Source organism: Anomaloglossus baeobatrachus, chromosome 10 (genome assembly GCF_048569485.1).
Source record: "Anomaloglossus baeobatrachus isolate aAnoBae1 chromosome 10, aAnoBae1.hap1, whole genome shotgun sequence".
Lineage (NCBI taxonomy): Eukaryota > Metazoa > Chordata > Amphibia > Anura > Aromobatidae > Anomaloglossus > Anomaloglossus baeobatrachus.
In genome coordinates, this window is record NC_134362.1 from 8,090,599 (window position 1) to 8,113,047 (window position 22,449).

Sequence of the window (22,449 nt, forward strand, 5' to 3'; positions counted from 1 at the left end):
TCCTATCCATCACCAGAGATCAGCGGTGACATCACTGAGAACACCGCCTATCCATCACCAGAGATCAGCGGTGACATCACTGAGAACACCTCCTATCCATCACCAGAGATCAGCGGTGACATCACTGTGAACACCGCCTATCCATCACCAGAGATCAGCGGTGACATCACTGTGAACACCGCCTATCCATCACCAGAGATCAGCAGTGACATCACTGAAAACACCTCCTATCCATCACCAGAGATCAGCGGTGACATCACTGAGAACACCTCCTATCCATCACCAGAGATCAGCGGTGACATCACTGAGAACACCTCCTATCCATCACCAGAGATCAGCAGTGACATCACTGAGAACACCGCCTATCCATCACCAGAGATTAGCAGTGACATCACTGAGAACACCTCCTATCCATCACCAGAGATCAGCGGTGACATCACTGAGAACACCGCCTATCCATCCCCTGAGATCAGCGGTGACATCACTGAGAACACCTCCTATCCATCACCAGAGATCAGCGGTGACATCACTGAGAACACCGCCTATCCATCACCAGAGATCAGCGGTGAAATCACTGAGAACACCTCCTATCTATCACCAGAGATCAGTGGTGACATCACTGAGAACACCGCCTATCCATCACCAGAGATCAGCAGTGACATCACTGACAACACCGCCTATCCATCACCAGAGATCAGCGGTGACATCACTGAGAACACCTCCTATCCATCACCAGAGATCAGCAGTGACATCACTGAGAACACCGCCTATCCATCACCAGAGATCAGCAGTGACATCACTGAGAACACCTCCTATCCATGACCAGAGATCAGCAGTGACATCACTGAGAATGCCGCCTATCCATCACCAGAGATCAGCGGTGACATCACTGAGAACACCACCTATCCATCACCAGAGATCAGCAGTGACATCACTGAGAACACCACCTATCCATCACCAGAGATCAGCGGTGACATCACTGAGAACACCTCCTATCCATCACCAGAGATCAGCAGTGACATCACTGAGAACACCGCCTATCCATCACCAGAGATTAGCAGTGACATCACTGAGAACACCTCCTATCCATCACCAGAGATCAGCGGTGACATCACTGAGAACACCGCCTATCCATCACCTGAGATCAGCGGTGACATCACTGAGAACACCTCCTATCCATCACCAGAGATCAGCGGTGACATCACTGAGAACACCTCCTATCCATCACCAGAGATCAGCGGTGACATCACTGAGAACACCGCCTATCCATCACCAGAGATCAGCGGTGACATCACTGAGAACACCTCCTATCCATCACCAGAGATCAGCGGTGACATCACTGAGAACACCGCCTATCCATCACCTGAGATCAGCGGTGACATCACTGAGAACACCTCCTATCCATCACCAGAGATCAGCGGTGACATCACTGAGAACACCGCCTATCCATCACCAGAGATCAGCGGTGACATCACTGAGAACACCTCCTATCTATCACCAGAGATCAGTGGTGACATCACTGAGAACACCGCCTATCCATCACCAGAGATCAGCAGTGACATCACTGACAACACCGCCTATCCATCACCAGAGATCAGCGGTGACATCACTGAGAACACCGCCTATCCATCACCAGAGATCAGCAGTGACATCACTGACAACACCTCCTATCCATCACCAGAGATCAGCGGTGACATCACTGAGAATGCCGCCTATCCATCACCAGAGATCAGCGGAGACATCACTGAGAACACCACCTATCCATCACCAGAGATCAGCAGTGACATCACTGAGAACACCACCTATCCATCACCAGAGATCAGCAGTGACATCACTGAGAACACCGCCTATCCATCACCAGAGATCAGCAGTGACATCACTGAGAACACCTCCTATCCATCACCAGAGATCAGCGGTGACATCACTGAGAACACCGCCTATCCATCACCAGAGATCAGCAGTGACATCACTGAGAACACCTCCTATCCATCACCAGAGATCAGCGGTGACATCACTGTGAACACCGCCTATCCATCACCAGAGATCAGCGGTGACATCACTGTGAACACCGCCTATCCATCACCAGAGATCAGCAGTGACATCATTGAAAACACCTCCTATCCATCACCAGAGATCAGCGGTGACATCACTGAGAACACCTCCTATCCATCACCAGAGATCAGCAGTGACATCACTGAGAACACCGCCTATCCATCACCAGAGATTAGCAGTGACATCACTGAGAACACCTCCTATCCATCACCAGAGATCAGCGGTGACATCACTGAGAACACCGCCTATCCATCACCTGAGATCAGCGGTGACATCACTGAGAACACCTCCTATCCATCACCAGAGATCAGCGGTGACATCACTGAGAACACCTCCTATCCATCACCAGAGATCAGCGGTGACATCACTGAGAACACCGCCTATCCATCACCAGAGATCAGCGGTGACATCACTGAGAACACCTCCTATCCATCACCAGAGATCAGCGGTGACATCACTGAGAACACCGCCTATCCATCACCAGAGATCAGCGGTGACATCACTGAGAACACCTCCTATCCATCACCAGAGATCAGCGGTGACATCACTGTGAACACCGCCTATCCATCACCAGAGATCAGCGGTGACATCACTGTGAACACCGCCTATCCATCACCAGAGATCAGCAGTGACATCACTGAAAACACCTCCTATCCATCACCAGAGATCAGCGGTGACATCACTGAGAACACCTCCTATCCATCACCAGAGATCAGCGGTGACATCACTGAGAACACCTCCTATCCATCACCAGAGATCAGCAGTGACATCACTGAGAACACCGCCTATCCATCACCAGAGATTAGCAGTGACATCACTGAGAACACCTCCTATCCATCACCAGAGATCAGCGGTGACATCACTGAGAACACCGCCTATCCATCCCCTGAGATCAGCGGTGACATCACTGAGAACACCTCCTATCCATCACCAGAGATCAGCGGTGACATCACTGAGAACACCGCCTATCCATCACCAGAGATCAGCGGTGACATCACTGAGAACACCTCCTATCTATCACCAGAGATCAGTGGTGACATCACTGAGAACACCGCCTATCCATCACCAGAGATCAGCAGTGACATCACTGACAACACCGCCTATCCATCACCAGAGATCAGCGGTGACATCACTGAGAACACCTCCTATCCATGACCAGAGATCAGCAGTGACATCACTGAGAATGCCGCCTATCCATCACCAGAGATCAGCGGTGACATCACTGAGAACACCACCTATCCATCACCAGAGATCAGCAGTGACATCACTGAGAACACCACCTATCCATCACCAGAGATCAGCGGTGACATCACTGAGAACACCTCCTATCCATCACCAGAGATCAGCAGTGACATCACTGAGAACACCGCCTATCCATCACCAGAGATTAGCAGTGACATCACTGAGAACACCTCCTATCCATCACCAGAGATCAGCGGTGACATCACTGAGAACACCGCCTATCCATCACCTGAGATCAGCGGTGACATCACTGAGAACACCTCCTATCCATCACCAGAGATCAGCGGTGACATCACTGAGAACACCTCCTATCCATCACCAGAGATCAGCGGTGACATCACTGAGAACACCGCCTATCCATCACCAGAGATCAGCGGTGACATCACTGAGAACACCTCCTATCCATCACCAGAGATCAGCGGTGACATCACTGAGAACACCGCCTATCCATCACCTGAGATCAGCGGTGACATCACTGAGAACACCTCCTATCCATCACCAGAGATCAGCGGTGACATCACTGAGAACACCGCCTATCCATCACCAGAGATCAGCGGTGACATCACTGAGAACACCTCCTATCTATCACCAGAGATCAGTGGTGACATCACTGAGAACACCGCCTATCCATCACCAGAGATCAGCAGTGATATCACTGACAACACCGCCTATCCATCACCAGAGATCAGCGGTGACATCACTGAGAACACCTCCTATCCATCACCAGAGATCAGCGGTGACATCACTGAGAATGCCGCCTATCCATCACCAGAGATCAGCGGAGACATCACTGAGAACACCACCTATCCATCACCAGAGATCAGCAGTGACATCACTGAGAACACCACCTATCCATCACCAGAGATCAGCAGTGACATCACTGAGAACACCGCCTATCCATCACCAGAGATCAGCAGTGACATCACTGAGAACACCTCCTATCCATCACCAGAGATCAGCGGTGACATCACTGAGAACACCGCCTATCCATCACCAGAGATCAGCAGTGACATCACTGAGAACACCTCCTATCCATCACCAGAGATCAGCGGTGACATCACTGAGAACACCGCCTATCCATCACCAGAGATCAGCAGTGACATCACTGAGAACACCTCCCATCCATCACCAGAGATCAGCGGTGACATCACTGAGAACACCTCCTATCCATCACCAGAGATCAGCAGTGACATCACTGAGAACATCGCCTATCCATCACCAGAGATCAGCGGTGACATCACTGAGAACACCTCCTATCCATCACCAGAGATCAGCGGTGACATCACTGAGAACACCGCCTATCCATCACCAGAGATCAGCAGTGACATCACTGAGAACACCTCCTATCCATCACCAGAGATCAGTGGTGACATCACTGAGAACACCTCCTATCCATCACCAGAGATCAGCGGTGACATCACTGAGAACACCTCCTATCCATCACCAGAGATCAGCAGTGACATCACTGAGAACACCGCCTATCCATCACCAGAGATTAGCAGTGACATCACTGAGAACACCTCCTATCCATCACCAGAGATCAGCGGTGACATCACTGAGAACACCGCCTATCCATCACCAGAGATCAGCGGTGACATCACTGAGAACACCGCCTATCCATCACCAGAGACCAGCGGTGACATCACTGAGAACACCTCCTATCCATCACCAGAGATCAGCAGTGACATCACTGAGAACACCGCCTATCCATCACCAGAGATCAGCGGTGACATCACTGAGAACACCTCCTATCCAACACCAGAGATCAGCGGTGACATCACTGAGAATGCCGCCTATCCATCACCAGAGATCAGCGGTGACATCACCGAGAATACTGCCTATCCATCACCAGAGATCAGCAGTGACATCACTAAGAACACCTCCTATCCATCACCAGAGATCAGCGGTGACATCACTGATAACACCGCCTATCCATCACCAGAGATCAGCGGTGACATCACTGATAACACCGCCTATCCATCACCAGAGATCAGCGGTGACATCACTGAGAACACCTCCTATCCATCACCAGAGATCAGCAGTGACATCACTGACAACACCACCTATCCATCACCAGAGATCAGCGGTGACATCACTGAGAACTGCGCGTATCAATCACCAGAGATCAGCAGTGACATCACTGAGAACACCGCCTATCCATCACCAGAGATCAGCAGTGACATCACTGAGAACACCTCCTATCCATCACCAGAGATCAGCGCTGACATCACTGAGAACACCTCCTATCCATCACCAGAGATCAGCGGTGACATCACTGAGAACACCGCCTATCCATCACCAGAGATCAGCGGTGACATCACTGAGAACACCTCCTATCCATCACCAGAGATCAGCAGTGACATCACTGAGAACACCGCCTATCCATCACCAGAGATCAGCGGTGACATCACTGAGAACACCGCCTATCCATCACCTGAGATCAGCGGTGACATCACTGAGAACACCTCCTATCCATCACCAGAGATCAGCGGTGATATCACTGAGAACACCGCCTATCCATCACCAGAGATCAGCAGTGACATCACTGAGAACACCTCCTATCCATCACCAGAGATCAGCGGTGACATCACTGAGAACACCGTCTATCCATCACCAGAGATCAGCGGTGACATCACTGAGAACACCTCCTATCCATCACCAGAGATCAGCGGTGACATCACTGAGAACACCTCCTATCCATCACCAGAGATCAGCGGTGACATCACTGAGAACACCGCCTATCCATCACCAGAGATCAGCAGTGACATCACTGAGAACACCTCCTATCCATCACCAGAGATCAGCGGTGACATCACTGAGAACACCGCCTATCCATCACCAGAGATCAGCGGTGACATCACTGAGAACTGTGCCTATCTATCTCCAGAGATCAGCGGTGACATCACTGAGAACACCGCCTATCCATTCCATCACCAGAGATCAGCAGTGACATCACTGAGAACTGCGCCTATCCATCACCAGAGATCAGCAGTGACAGCACTGAGAACACCGCCTATCCATCACTAGAGATCAGCGGTGACATCACTGAGAACACCTCCTATCCATCACCAGAGATCAGCAGTGACATCACTGAGAACACCTCCTATCCATCACCAGAGATCAGCAGTGACATCACTGAGAACACCTCCTATCCATCACCAGAAATCAGCAGTGACATCACTGAGAACACCTCCTATCCATCACCAGAGATCAGCGGTGACATCACTGAGAACACCGCCTATCCATCACCAGAGATCAGCGGTGACATCACTGAGAACACCTCCTATCCATCACCAGAGATCAGCAGTGACATCACTGAGAACACCTCCTATCCATCACCAGAGATCAGCGGTGACATCACCGAGAACACCGCCTATCCATCACCAGAGATCAGCGGTGACATCACTGAGAACACCTCCTATCCATCACCAGAGATCAGCGGTGACATCACTGAGAACACCTCCTATCCATAACCAGAGATCAGTGGTGACATCACTGAGAACACCTCTTATCCATCACCAGAGATCAGCAGTGACATCACCGAGAACACCGCCTATCCATCACCAGAGATCAGCGGTGACATCACTGAGAACACCTCCTATCCATCACCAGAGATCAGCGGTGACATCACCGAGAACATCGCCTATCCATCACCAGAGATCAGCAGTGACATCACTGAGAACACCTCCTATCCATCACCAGAGATCAGCAGTGACATCACTGAGAATACCTCCTATCCATCACCAGAGATCAGCGGTGATATCACTGAGAACACCTCCTATCCATCACCAGAGATCAGCGGTGACATCACTGAGAACACCTCCTATCCATCACCAGAGATCAGCGGTGACATCACTGAGAACACCTCCTATCCATCACCAGAGATCAGCAGTGACATCACTGAGAACACCGCCTATCCATCACCAGAGATCAGCAGTGACATCACTGAGAACACCGCCTATCCATCACCAGAGATCAGCGGTGACATCACTGAGAACACCTCCGATCCATCACCAGAGATCAGCAGTGACATCACTGAGAACACCTCCTATCCATCACCAGAGATCAGCAGTGACATCACTGAGAACACCTCCTATCCATCACCAGAGATCAGCGGTGACATCACTGAGAACACCTCCTATCCATCACCAGAGATCAGCGGTGACATCACTGAGAACATCTCCTATCCATCACCAGAGATCAGCGGTGACATCACTGAGAACACTTCCTATCCATCACCAGAGATCAGCAGTGACATCACTGAGAACACCTCCTATCCATCACCAGAGATAAGCGGTGACATCACTGAGAACACCTCTTATCCATCACCAGAGATCAGCGGTGACATCACTGAGAACTGCGCCTATCCATCACCAGAGATCAGCAGTGACATCACTGAGAACACCTCCTATCCATCACCAGAGATCAGCGGTGACATCACTGAGAACACCTCCTATCCATAACCAGAGATCAGCGGTGACATCACTGAGAACACCTCCTATCCATCACCAGAGATCAGCAGTGACATCACCGAGAACACCGCCTATCCATCACCAGAGATCAGCGGTGACATCACTGAGAACACCTCCTATCCATCACCAGAGATCAGCGGTGACATCACCGAGAACATCGCCTATCCATCACCAGAGATCAGCAGTGACATCACTGAGAACACCTCCTATCCATCACCAGAGATCAGCAGTGACATCACTGAGAATACCTCCTATCCATCACCAGAGATCAGCGGTGATATCACTGAGAACACCTCCTATCCATCACCAGAGATCAGCGGTGACATCACTGAGAACACCTCCTATCCATCACCAGAGATCAGCGGTGACATCACTGAGAACACCTCCTATCCATCACCAGAGATCAGCAGTGACATCACTGAGAACACCGCCTATCCATCACCAGAGATCAGCAGTGACATCACTGAGAACACCGCCTATCCATCACCAGAGATCAGCGGTGACATCATTGAGAACACCTCCTATCCATCACCAGAGATCAGCAGTGACATCACTGAGAACACCTCCTATCCATCACCAGAGATCAGCAGTGACATCACTGACAACACCGCCTATCCATCACCAGAGATCAGCAGTGACATCACTGAGAACACCTCCTATCCATCACCAGAGATCAGCGGTGACATCACTGAGAACACCTCCTATCCATCACCAGAGATCAGCAGTGACATCACTGAGAACACCGCCTATCCATCACCAGAGATCAGCGGTGACATCACTGAGAACACCTCCTATCCATCACCAGAAATCAGTGGTGACATCACGGAGAACACCGCCTATCTATCACCAGAGATCAGTGGTGACATCACTGAGAACACCGCCTATCCATCACCAGAGATCAGCGGTGACATCACTGAGAACACCGCCTATCCATCACCAGAGATCAGCGGTGACATCACTGAGAACACCTCCTATCCATCACCAGAGATCAGCGGTGACATCACTGAGAACACCTCCTATCCATCACCAGAAATCAGTGGTGACATCACTGAGAACACCTCCTATCCATCACCAGAAATCAGTGGTGACATCACTGAGAACACCTCCTATCCATCACCAGAGATCAGCAGTGACATCACTGAGAACACCTCCTATCCATCACCAGAGATCAGCGGTGACATCACTGAGAACACCGCCTATCACCAGAGATCAGCGGTGACATCACTGAGAACACCGCCTATCCATCACCAGAGATCAGCGGTGACATCACTGAGAACAGCTCCTATCCATCACCAAATCACCAAAGATCAGCGGTGACATCACTGAGAACACCTCCTATCCATCACCAGAGATCAGCGGTGACATCACTGAGAACACCTCCTATCCATCACCAGAGATCAGCGGTGACATCACTGAGAACACCTCCTATCCATCACCAGAGATCAGCGGTGACATCACTGAGAACACCGCCTATCCATCACCAGAGATCAGCAGTGACATCACTGAGAACACCGCCTATCCATCACCAGAGATCAGCGGTGACATCACTGAGAACAGCTCCTATCCATCACCAAATCACCAAAGATCAGCGGTGACATCACTGAGAACACCTCCTATCCATCACCAGAGATCAGCGGTGACATCACTGAGAACACCTCCTATCCATCACCAGAGATCAGCGGTGACATCACTGAGAACACCTCCTATCCATCACCAGAGATCAGCGGTGACATCACTGAGAACACCGCCTATCCATCACCAGAGATCAGCAGTGACATCACTGAGAACACCGCCTATCCATCAGATGTGAACCAAAATAGCTTTTATATAAAACGCAACAATCTGCAACTTTTAAAAAAAAATAGCTCAAACCAGGTAATGACAGAAGAAGTTACATCTATATAAAGCCAAAATAATCAAAAACTGATAAATTCTGCACAAATAACGACAGTATAACTACAAGAAAAAAATGGCTTCGTGTATTCCCCTGATGATAAATTTTGCAGTAATATAATTTAGCGATCGGCAGTACTGTATGTATACGGGAATAATGTAGGTGGTTTGTGGCCGGGTCAGCGGAGGGCGCAGTCCGTGTTACTGTGCGGAGGTCGTGGGTCTGGCTGACATAAGAAGCCTCGCACACTATCTACATCCACGCCGCGGCCTTGAGCTGTCTGGTTACTTCGCACGCTGACATTTCAGTAAAGATAACACAATCCTCCATGAAAATAATAAAAATCTGAGTGTTCTCTGGCGAGAGACATGGTCCCTCAGTCCTGTACCCAGGTTAGAAGCGCATGCATCACAATATTGTCCCGTATACTAAGGCACATTGTGCCGCACAGTACAAGCTGGAAGTGGCTAATTCGGGGTCAGTGCAGATTTATTGCGGCACATAGTAGCCCACACCTCGGAGGCGTCACCATGTGCTTTGTGTCCTCGCTGGCCCCCGGGTGACGCGCAGCATGTGCCATCTCCCGCTTTTCTGCTCGCATACAGAGAGCCCCTTGTTTGTCCGTCCTGTTGTCAGGAGACCACAGACCCATTAAGGAATTGCGCAAGTCACAAATCTGAAGCAGATTTACCTCCCCGAGATGCAAGTAACCAAAAATTTCCACTAAAGCAATGAACACGTGAAAAAGATGACGCATACATAAACAAAGAAATCCAGGAATCAGTGGGGTATGGAGCCAGATCACTAATACTCCAGATTATCCGACAGCCACAGTAAAGTCTAGAAGGACTGAATATGTAAAGGCATTGATTTTATATACAATTATACCGCCACATAGTCCACTCACTACAAACAGCTCAGAATTACGGTAAATAGGAGAAATGGGAGTTTATTGGTCATTAAATAATACATTTTATTAAGTATAAAAAGACACATTAAAAGATATGACAATCTACATTTATGTGCAAACACAAATAGAGCACACAAGGAAAGTAATGGGTAGAAAAACTATCTATACCAAGAGCTGCAAGGTCTATAGGAAGAGCACGATCACATAGAGCAATACAAAATACATCCATCAGACATCACCGAGGACAGCAAACAAAAATACAGAAATAAGTTGGTAACCACCTAATCAAAGTGCAAGTGCCAGCCCAAAGATAGACAAGTCAGGAAACCCTGGACAGGAACCCCGACGCGCGTTTCGCGTGTCTGTATCAACGCTTAATCATGGCGTGATCCTGACCAGGGAACCCGACCACCACTGAGCAAAACACAGAACTGCAAAGTGATCAGTGCTCAGAGACACGGCTGAGGTGAGGAGGCTGAACCTGACCACCACTGAACAAGACACAGAAATACAAGGTGATCAGTGCTCAGAGACACGGCTGAGGTGAGAAGACTGACCCTGACCACCACTGAGCAAGAAATAGAAATACAAGGTGATCAGTGCTGATAGACACGGCTGAGGTGAGAAGACTGAACCTGACCACCACTGAGCAAGACATAGAAATACAAGGTGATCAGTGCTCAGAGACACGGCTGAGGTGAGGAGGCTGAACCTGACCACCACTGAGCAAGAAATAGAAATACAAGGTGATCAGTGCTGATAGACACGGCTGAGGTGAGAAGACTGAACCTGACCACCACTGAGCAAGAAATAGAAATACAAGGTGATCAGTGCTCAGAGACACGGCTGAGGTGAGAAGACTGACCCTGACCACCACTGAGCAAGACATAGAAATACAAGGTGATCAGTGCTCAGAGACACGGCTGAGGTGAGAAGACTGACCCTGACCACCACTGAGCAAGACATAGAACTACAAGGTGATCAGTGCTCAGAGACACGGCTGAGGTGAGAAGACTGACCCTGACCACCACTGAGCAAGAAATAGAAATACAAGGTGATCAGTGCTCAGAGACACGGCTGAGGTGAGAAGACTGACCCTGACCACCACTGAGCAAGACATAGAACTACAAGGTGATCAGTGCTCAGAGACATGGCTGAGGTGATGAGACTGAACCTGACCACCACTGAGCAAGAAATAGAAATACAAGGTGATCAGTGCTCAGAGACACGGCTGAGGTGAGAAGACTGACCCTGACCACCACTGAGCAAGACATAGAAATACAAGGTGATCAGTGCTCAGAGACACGGCTGAGGTGAGAAGACTGACCCTGACCACCACTGAGCAAGAAATAGAAATACAAGGTGATCAGTGCTGATAGTCACGGCTGAGGTGAGAAGACTAAACCTGACCACCACTGAGCAAGACATAGAAATACAAGGTGATCAGTGCTCAGAGACACGGCTGAGGTGAGACGACTGACCCTGACCACCACTGAGCAAGACATAGAAATACAAGGTGATCAGTGCTCAGAGACACGGCTGAGGTGAGAAGACTGACCCTGACCACCACTGAGCAAGAAATAGAAATACAAGGTGATAAGTGCTGATAGTCACGGCTGAGGTGAGAAGACTGAACCTGACCACCACTGAGCAAGACATAGAAATACAAGGTGATCAGTGCTCAGAGACACGGCTGAGGTGAGGAGGCTGAACCTGACCACCACTGAGCAAGAAATAGAAATACAAGGTGATCAGCGCTGATAGACACGGCTGAGGTGAGAAGACTGAACCTGACCACCACTGAGCAAGACATAGAAATACAAGGTGATCAGTGCTCAGAGACACGGCTGAGGTGAGAAGACTGACCCTGACCACCACTGAGCAAGACATAGAACTACAAGGTGATCAGTGCTCAGAGACACGGCTGAGGTGAGGAGGCTGAACCTGACCACCACTGAGCAAGAAATAGAAATACAAGGTGATCAGTGCTGATAGACACGGCTGAGGTGAGAAGACTGACCCTGACCACCACTGAGCAAGACATAGAAATACAAGGTGATCAGTGCTCAGAGACACGGCTGAGGTGATGAGACTGAACCTGACCACCACTGAGCAAGACATAGAAATACAAGGTGATCAGTGCTCAGAGACACGGCTGAGGTGATGAGACTGAACCTGACCACCACTGAGCAAGAAATAGAAATACAAGGTGATCAGTGCTGATAGACACGGCTGAGGTGAGAAGACTGACCCTGACCACCACTGAGCAAGAAATAGAAATACAAGGTGATCAGTGCTGATAGACACGGCTGAGGTGAGAAGACTGACCCTGACCACCACTGAGCAAGAAATAGAAATACAAGGTGATCAGTGCTGATAGACACGGCTGAGGTGATGAGGCTGACCCTGACCACCACTGAGCAAGAAATAGAAATACAAGGTGATCAGTGCTCAGAGACACGGCTGAGGTGATGAGGCTGACCCTGACCACCACTGAGCAAGACATAGAAATACAATGTGTTCAGTGCTCAGAGACACGACCGATGTGAGAAGTCTGAGCCTGACCACCACTGGTTTGTAAGCGCTGGTCTACACATTGGACTACGCTGAATGCAGCACACTGAATGATCTATGATCTACAAGCTGCTGTTGTTCTCGGCAGCACGGGTCTTGTTTATACTAATGTGTCTCTGAGAAAGATGATTTTTTCAACCTAATTTAAAATAAATTCCCCCGATGGAGCGGCGTTTTGCTCATCGGGTAATCGGCAGCGTGTTTACACGGTTAGCGTGTGCCGAGCGTTCCTAGGAACACCTTAGGAGCACATGTACATAGGGCTGAGACACTACAGATTATGCAGCAGCAGCAAAAGCTGCACCAAATCCTGTAGCTCTTGCTGTGGATCTAACTAAGGAAATGCTATGGATTTGCAGAACATTTCGCCCTTTGTATTCTGCAGCACAGACACTTTCTGTGGCTTTACTCTCAGCACGTGAGATTTTGTAAGATCTTTTCCACTTTGCTGCTCTGGTAAAAGATGGCGGATTTGCTGCACTCGACTCCTATATATCAGTGTCTTCCCTACAAACATGTCCAAAGAGAAAATCAGAAGTGTAATCTCTTGACTTGGGAATTATCTGCATATTGCGGCACCACTATTTACTGTGAGGGGGATTCAGTAGTGAGCTGGGAGGAGTGGACTGGGAGGTAAAAGACAGTGGGACCCTCTGTGTCTGACCCCAATACTAGGAGGCTGCGTCCGGATGGTTCCTCACTGCGCTACATCCAGATCCTTCCAAACCACTACACAGTCCGGCTTCCGTCCACATCATTCCACTGAAACTGCCCTGACTAAAATCACGAATGACTGACTGCCAAAGCCAACAAGCACTTCTCTGTACTCCTACTTCTAGACCTGTCCTCAGCCTTTGACACTGTTGACCACTCCCTCTTATTACAGATCCTCTCTTCCCTCGGTGTCAGAGATCTCGCCCTCTCCTGGATCTCTTACCTCTCCAACCGCACTTTTAGGGTCTCCCACTCCCACACAACCTCTTCACCCCGTCCTCTCTCTGTTGGTGTCCCTCAAGGCTTTGTCCTGGGACCCTTACTCTTTTCCATCTATACATTTGGCCTGGGACAACTCATAAAGTCCCATGGCTTCCGATACCACCTATATGCCGATGACACTCAGATCTACCTCTCTGGCCCAGATGTCACATCTCTGCTGTCCAGAATCCCGGAGTGTCTATCTGCTATATCTTCCTTCTTCTCCTCTCGCTTCCTAAAGCTCAATGTGGCCAAAACTGAACTGATCATCTTTCCTCCATCTCCCCTACACTCTCTACCTGATCTATCTATTACAATAAATAACATCACGCTCTCCCCAGCACACAAAGTTCGGTGCCTCGGAGTGACCTCTGACTCTGCCTTGTCCTTCATACCGCACATCCAATCACTCACCACCTCCTGTCGTCTTCAGCTCAAAAATATTTCCAGAATCCGTCCTTTCCTCAATTCCCAATGTACAAAAATGCTAGTGCTGCCCTCATAATCTCCCGCATCGACTACTGCAACATCCTCCTCTGTGGCCTCCCTGCCAACACACTCGCCCCTCTCCAGTCCATCCTTAATTCTGCTGCCCGAATGATCCACCTCTCTCCTCAATACCACCCCGCTTCTCCCCTCTGCATGTCCCTCCACTGGCTCCTGATCTTCCACCGTATCCAATTCACACTACTAACACTGACCTACAAAGCTGTGCATAATCTGTCTCCTCCGTATATCTCTGAACTAATCTCTCGCTACACTCCAACACGTAATCTCCGGTCCTCCCAAGATCTCCTCTCCTCCTCTCTCATTCGCTCCTCACGCAACCGACTCCAAGACTTCTCCCGAGCATCCCCCGTCTTCTGGAACTCGCTGCCTCAACACGTCAGACTATCTACTACACTCACAAGCTTCAAACGGACCCTAAAGACTCATCTGTTCAGAAATGCCTATGATCTTCAATGACCCCCCGCCCCACCACCACGCGGAGCTGCCGCCCCACCACCGTGCGGAGCTGCCGCCCGACCACCGCGCAGAACTGCCGCCCGACCGCCACCGCGCGGAGCTGCCGCCCCACCACCGCGCGGAGCTGCCGCCCCACCACCGCGCAGAGCTGCCGCCCGACCGCCACCGCGCGGAGCTGCCGCCCCACCACCGCGCGGAGCTGCCGCCCCACCACCGCGCGGAGCTGCCGCCCGACCGCCACCCCCACCCCACCTACTGTCTCCTCCCCAAAATCCTATAGAATGTAAGCCCGCAAGGGCAGGGCCCTCTTCCCTCTGTACTAGTCTGTCTACTGTAACTTGTATATGTGTTCTGTATGTAACCCCTTCTCATGTACAGCACCATGGAACTAATGGTGCTCTATAAATAATAATAATAATAATAATAATAATAACCAAACTCATTCTTTCTCTTCACTACCTGTCCTGTGTTTTGCCGCCCATATTGCTACCTGTTCCGTCTCTCCTCTCAGACCGTGCCCTCTCTCCTCTCAGACCGTGCCCTCTCTCCTCTCAGACCATGCCCTCTCTCCTCTCAGACCGTGCCCTCTCTCCTCTCAGACCGTGCCCTCTCTCCTCTCAGACCGTGCCCTCTCTCCTCTCAGACCGTGCCCTCTCTCCTCTCAGACCGTGCCCTCTCTCCTCTCAGACCGTGCCCTCTCTCCTCTCAGACAGTGCCCTCTCTCCTCTCAGACAGTGCCCTCTCTCCTCTCAGACCGTGCCCTCTCTCCTCTCAGACCGTGCCCTCTCTCCTCTCAGACCATGCCCTCTCTCCTCTCAGACCGTGCCCTCTCTCCTCTCAGACCGTGCCCTCTCTCCTCTCAGACCGTGCCCTCTCTCCTCTCAGACCGTGCCCTCTCTCCTCTCAGACAGTGCCCTCTCTCCTCTCAGACCGTGCCCTCTCTCCTCTCAGACCGTGCCCTCTCTCCTCTCAGACCATGCCGTCTCTCCTCTCAGACCGTGCCCTCTCTCCTCTCAGACCGTGCCCTCTCTCCTCTCAGGCCGTGCCGTCTATCCTCTCAGGCCGTGCCGTCTATCCTCTCAGGCCGTGCCGTCTCTCCTCTCAGGCCGTGCCGTCTATCCTCTCAGACAGTGCCCTCTCTCCTCTCAGACCGTGCCCTCTCTCCTCTCAGACCGTGCCCTCTCTCCTCTCAGACCGCGCCGTCTCTCCTCTCAGACCGCGCCGTCTCTCCTCTCAGACCGCGCCGTCTCTCCTCTCAGACCGCGCCGTCTCTCCTCTCAGACCGCGTCGTCTCTCCTCTCAGGCCGTGCCCTCTCTCCTCTCAGACCGTGCCCTCTCTCCTCTCAGACCGCGCCCTCTCTCCTCTCAGACCGCGCCCTCTCTCCTCTCAGACCGCGCCGTCTCTCCTCTCAGACCGCGCCGTCTCTCCTCTCAGACCGCGCCGTCTCTCCTCTCAGACCGCGCCGTCTCTCCTCTCAGACCGCGCCGTCTCTCCTCTCAGACCGCGCCGTCTCTCCTCTCAGACCGCGCCGTCTCTCCTCTCAGACCGCGTCATCTCTCCTCTCAAACCGCGTCATCTCTCCTCTCAGACCGTGCCGTCTCTCCTCTCAGACCGTGCCGTCTCTCCTCTCAGACCGCGCCGTCTCTCCTCTCAGACCGTGACGTCTCCTTGCTGTTAATCCTGTGACTGCAGCATGTTCCTGGATGTGTGACATTTTCCGAGCTGTCAGTCTCCTTAAATACTCTGCGCTAATGTGGCCCTAATCCCTACACTATGAAACTCTCAGTCTTTGACCTCCTACAATATTCTATATTATGTGCTGCTCTGTGCTATCTTCTGCCACTAGTGACTCTCAGATTGTCACCCCAAACTCACTCAGCATACCTGTCTCCTGAAATCATCTGTGCCGCTGTGGATCCTGTACTTTCAGCATAAAATATGCCATACTGACCAGGATACTGGAAAGCACATAGCCCTGGCTAATACACCAGACAAGGCTCAGGATACAGCAGATATATAACTGGCGACGTCAATGGGGGCTTCACAGATCCGTAACTGTGACACAGGTCAATCATCCTAGGAATGAATGGAAAAGAGCAGGGGAGAGTCAGAAATAAGGGCAGATGTCGGTTATCTGTCCTCTGCCCCACTGCGTCCTGCCACTAATACAGATATTACAGGCCAGTCAGCACCGTGCAAAGGATGCAAGGAATCGGTGAAGAGTGCTGTGATTGAGGGGCTCAGAGCAAAGTGCAGATGTGCCCCATCACTGCCCGCTATGTCAGGGGAAAGGCACCATCATACACTATTGCAGGTGATAACATAAGACCTGGCACAACCGCTTATCTTATAGGGTGGGTCATATTCCTAGGATCTGTGTCACATGGTGCACTGAAGAGGATGACCCCCTTCTGCTTATGAGAATGGAGGGGCCGCAGCTCCTTCACTCCTCCGTCCTCTTCACAGACATTAGATGGGGATACCTCTTTAAGTGCTCGGGTCCTTATCTGCTGAGATGACCTCACCAAATCCATATCCAAAAACTAAAACAACCATCCGCCAAACACAACTGAGTACGAAGAGTTCACTGTCTGCAGCCTCATGAGAACAGAAGGTTGTGTCTGACATCGGAGCGCTGTATAAGAGCTCGGCATCATGGTCTGGAAAGGGTTAACCTCCGATCAGACAATGATGGCAGTGACTGGCAGTGATAGAAGCTGCAGGACGCCTCTAGATATCCGGCATTATGGACACAACCCCTGCATTTACCTCCGCACTCCCCCAAATGCCATACATTTAGGAAGGACAGATGAGTGATCCTGCGCGAGATGCACAAAGCAGCCGTATGATCCCACAGAATGATCCCACCGAATGATCCCACCGAATGATCCACGAGGCCTTATGTTCAGTACCTCGCAGTGACATAGGCAGGGTTACGCCGGGCTCAGTCACGCTACATTGAGAGGGGTGCAAAAAGTATCCTGCAGATCACATCCAGCTCCATGTCCATCATCATCATCATCATCATGTGCCCATCCACACCATGGACAGCTGCCTGCCATACACATCAATGGCCTGTGATATGACATATGACACTGCTGATCAGTGAGCAGTCTACAGGCGTCATGTGTGGGTGCTGGTCAGTGCGGCATGTGTGGGCGCTGGTCAGTGCGGCATGTGTGGGCGCTGGTCAGTGCGGCATGTGTGGGTGCTGGTCGGTGCGGCATGTGTGGGTGCTGGTCGGTGCGGCATGTGTGGGCGCTGGTCAGTGCGGCATGTGTGGGCGCTGGTCAGTGCGGCATGTGTGGGCGCTGGTCAGTGCGGCATGTGTGGGCGCTGGTCAGTGCGGCATGTGTGGGCGCTGGTCAGTGCGGCATGTGTGGGCGCTGGTCAGTGCGGCATGTGTGGGCGCTGGTCAGTGAGCGCCAGCTGTTTGTGCCAGTCCATGCATCAGCTGTGGGTGAATTACTGTTGCTGGGCAGTATACTGTCAACATGGACATATAAACCGTCCCCGTGAGTTACGGAGCATTTCATTTTCCCCATACACAATACGTTATACAGTCTAGTGATCAGGAGCGGCCGCTCAGTCCAGGGCATCATCTACACAACTGCACTTGTCTCCTGACAAAAGTGGCCAGGTCCAGCCCTATAGTGAGAATACGCAGCAGTGGACGGAAGCGCCTGCGCTCAGCCCCATCCTATCCAGATGTGCATTATCATATACAGCAGAAAACAGGAACCCGATATATACATCTCTATATGCACTGCAGCCCTGCCATCATATAACACAGCGAGCACGTCCTGCTCCAAATAACATCACCTGCCATCTGTGATACTGTCTGCTGAGCCACTGCATCTAATCCCATCATCTGTGATACTGTGTCCTGAGCCACTGCATCTAATCCCATCATCTGTGATACCGTCTGCTGAGCCACTGCATCTAATCCCATCATCTGTGATACTGTCTGCTGAGCCACTGCATCTAATCCCATCATCTGTGATACTGTCTGCTGAGCCACTGCATCTAATCCCATCATCTGTGATACTGTGTCCTGAGCCACTGCATCTAATCCCATCATCTGTGATACTGTCTGCTGAGCCACTGCATCTAATCCTGCCATCTGTGATACTGTCTGCTGAGCCACTGCATCTAATGCCATCATCTGTGATAATGTGTCCTGAGTCACTGCATCTAATCCCATCATCTGTGATACTGTCTGCTGAGCCACTGCATCTAATCCCATCATCTGTGATACCGTCTGCTGAGCCACTGCATCTAATCCCATCATCTGTGATACTGTCTGCTGAGCCACTGCATCTAATCCCATCATCTGTGATACTGTCTGCTGAGCCACTGCATCTAATCCCATCATCTGTGATACTGTCTGCTGAGCCACTGCATCTAATCCTGCCATCTGTGATACTGTCTGCTGAGCCACTGCATCTAATCCCATCATCTGTGATACTGTCTGCTGAGCCACTGCATCTAATCCTGCCATCTGTGATACTGTCTGCTGAGCCACTGCATCTAATGCCATCATCTGTGATACTGTCTGCTGAGCCACTGCATCTAATCCTGCCATCTGTGATACTGTCTGCTGAGCCACTGCATCTAATGCCATCATCTGTGATACTGTGTCCTGAGTCACTGCATCTAATCCCATCATCTGTGATACTGTCTGCTGAGCCACTGCATCTAATCCTGCCATCTGTGATACTGTCTGCTGAGCCACTGCATCTAATGCCATCATGTGTGATACTGTGTCCTGAGTCACTGCATCTAATCCCATCATCTGTGATACTGTCTGCTGAGCCACTGCATCTAATCCCATCATGTGTGATACTGCCTGTTGAGCCACTGCATCTAATCCCATCATGTGTGATACTGTCAGATAAAACCAGCTGTGATATATGTGACATACTCAGCTCCACTAGATGCGGCAGGCACGGTGAGCCCAGCTCTGCTACACCTGCATGTGACATCAGCCCCTCTCCCCGGATGATTAGGTACCGCTATACGGTGTATTCCTCTCATCATTAGTTGTCAGTAAGTCCTGCAGCATCACAAGGAATGAGGTGAAATGCACGTACCCGAGCGGCCGCTGCAGTCTGCACGGATCCTGCTTCCAGCTCTGATCTCGGAGCCTGAAACTAATTTTTGTGGAAACTGAGAAAAAAAAATTGCAAAGACAGGAAGTGGGGACGAGCCGCCACTGGGAGATGAATGTGAAACACTAAACCCAAACCGCCAGCAAGGAGGGGGAACGGATTGCAGCTCCGGAGCACGCCGAATCTGCCAAACTGCAGCCAAAAGGCAAGTGGACCCCAATACAGTGCTCCCCAAAATATAGCCATCTGCTAAGAGGCAGACTATATACAAGTAATGCAGAAAAATGCAGCCGGATCCGTGACCAGATTCCCGAAAACTACAATCATAAATACGTTATTATGTGCAATGGCAAAAGTGAGGGTCACGTCCGTCCGATATTCGGGGCTCTCCCGACTGACGATGGGTTAAATCAATTCTTATACAAATACATTGAACGAGCCGTCAGTATATACCTCCACGTGTAACCCCAGGTGTGCTGAGGACACAGTACAGACCCCCACGTGTAACCCCAGGCGCTCTGAGGACACAGTATAGACCCCCACATGTAACCCCAGGTGTGCTGAGGACACAGTATAGACCCCCACGTGTAACCCCAGGCGCTCTGAGGACACAGTACAGACCCCCACATGTAACCCCAGGTGTGCTGAGGACACAGTATAGACCCCCACGTGTACCCCCAGGTGTGCTGAGGACACAGTATAGACCCCCACGTGTACCCCCAGGTGTGCTGAGGACACAGTACAGACCCCCACGTGTACCCCCAGGTGTGCTGAGGATACAGTACAGACCTCCACATGTAACCCCGGGCGCTCTGGGGACACAGTATAGACCCCCACATGTAACCCCAGGTGTGCTGAGAACACAGTACAGACCCCCACGTGTACCCCCAGGTGTGCTGAGGACACAGTACAGACCCCCACGTGTACCCCCAGGTGTGCTGAGGACACAGTATAGACCTCTGCATGTATCCCCAGGTGTGCTGAGGACACAGTACAGACCCCCACGTGTACCCCCAGGTGTGCTGAGGACACAGTACAGACCCCCACGTGTACCCCCAGGTGTGCTGAGGACACAGTATAGACCCCCACGTGTACCCCCAGGTGTGCTGAGGACACAGTACAGACCCCCACGTGTAACTCCAGGTGTGCTGAGGACACAGTACAGACCCCCACGTGTACCCCCAGGTGTGCTGAGGACACAGTATAGACCCCCACGTGTACCCCCAGGTGTGCTGAGGACACAGTATAGACCCCCACATGTAACCCCGGGCGCTCTGAGGACACAGTACAGACCCCCACGTGTAACCCCGGGCGCTCTGAGGACACAGTATAGACCCCCACGTGTAACCCCGGGCGCTCTGAGGACACAGCACAGACCCCCACGTGTAACCCCGGGCGCTCTGAGGACACAGTACAGACCCTCACGTGTAACCCCGGGCGCTCTGAGGACACAGTATAGACCCCCACGTGTAACCCCAGGCGCTCTAAAGGACACAGCACAGACCCCCACGTGTAACCCCGGGCGCTCTGAGGACACAGTACAGACCCCCACGTGTACCCCCAGGTGTGCTGAGGACACAGTACAGACCCCCACGTGTAACCCCGGGCGCTCTGAGGACACAGCACAGACCCCCACGTGTACCCCCAGGTGTGCTGAGGACACAGTATAGACCTCCACGTGTACCCCCAGGTGTGCTGAGGACACAGTATAGACCCCCACGTGTACCCCCAGGTGTGCTGAGGACACAGTATAGACCCCCACGTGTACCCCCAAGTGTGCTGAGAACACAGTATAGACCTCCACGTGTAACCCCGGGCGCTCTGAGGACACAGTATAGACCCCCACGTGTACCCCCAGATGTGCTGAGGACACAGTATAGACCCCCACGTGTACCCCCAGGTGTGCTGAGGACACAGTATAGACCCCCACGTGTACCCCCAGGTGTGCTGTGGACACAGTATAGACCTCCACGTGTACCCCCAGGTGTGCTGAGGACACAGTATAGACCTCCACGTGTACCCCCAAGTGTGCTGAGAACACAGTATAGACCTCCACGTGTAACCCCGGGCGCTCTGAGGACACAGTATAGACCCCCACGTGTACCCCCAGATGTGCTGAGGACACAGTATAGACCCCCACGTGTACCCCCAGGTGTGCTGAGGACACAGTATAGACCCCCACGTGTACCCCCAGGTGTGCTGTGGACACAGTATAGACCTCCACGTGTACCCCCAGGTGTGCTGAGGACACA

At 51.6% G+C, this 22,449-nt stretch overlaps 1 protein-coding gene across 2 annotated transcripts in view; it reads right to left on the reverse strand.

Moving 5' to 3' along the window:
• The window catches only part of DENND2B (DENN domain containing 2B), a 386,185-nt gene that overhangs the window by 353,647 nt on the left and 10,089 nt on the right, over positions 1 to 22,449 (reverse strand). The window contains exon 1 of one of the 2 annotated variants that reach the window (XM_075326681.1): positions 20,180 to 20,233. The exons of the other annotated variant lie outside the window; for it this stretch is intronic. The gene's annotated coding sequence lies outside the window, so the exon portion shown is untranslated. Of the gene's footprint in view, positions 1 to 20,179; positions 20,234 to 22,449 lie in introns of those variants that run through there. 2 annotated transcript variants of the gene reach the window in all.